The following is a 656-nucleotide window of genomic DNA, read 5'->3' as shown; positions in this document are numbered from 1 at the left end:
CACACACACACACACACACACACACACACACACACACACACACACACACACACAACAAATGTAAAATAGTGAAATAGCTGTAAAAACTGATTACAAAAACATCCGTTAAAACATTCCTGTTAAAACATCTCCAAGCCAGGTAAACGAAAAAAACATTTCGTTTACACTAATAACACCAAGTGCATTCAATTTGTAACTCTGTCTTCTAATTTTTTCTCGAGAATAGGAGTGGATGAAACATATAATGTATAGGAGACGTCTTAATATAATGACTTTATAAATAAAAAACCGTTGCAAGTGACATATTTATATCAGCGCATACACATTGGAAAAACGTTGCATATATTATATACATACCTGTATATGCAACTTTTTTCACTGTGTCAAATTTTGAATCAATATAAAAGTTTTTTCTTATTATATTTTTGTGAGATAATTACGTAGAATTATTCTACTTCGTTAAAAATAATATAAAAGAAATATAAGTTTTAAAAAAATTATTATAGAAAAATTTTAATGTTTTTAAACAACTCTTCAAATAACGAATGACTAAACATTGATAGATAAATTTCATTTTTGTATAAAATATGAACAATGCAAAGAACCATTTGATTCTTTCTATAAATAAACAATGATCGATTAATATTAACTTGAGC

The sequence above is a fragment of the Trachymyrmex septentrionalis genome, unplaced genomic scaffold (genome assembly GCF_001594115.1).
Source record: "Trachymyrmex septentrionalis isolate Tsep2-gDNA-1 unplaced genomic scaffold, Tsep1.0 scaffold80, whole genome shotgun sequence".
Taxonomy (NCBI): Eukaryota; Metazoa; Arthropoda; class Insecta; order Hymenoptera; family Formicidae; genus Trachymyrmex; species Trachymyrmex septentrionalis.
The sequence above is the reverse complement of the archived record's forward strand: the minus strand, read 5'-3'. Positions refer to the sequence as shown.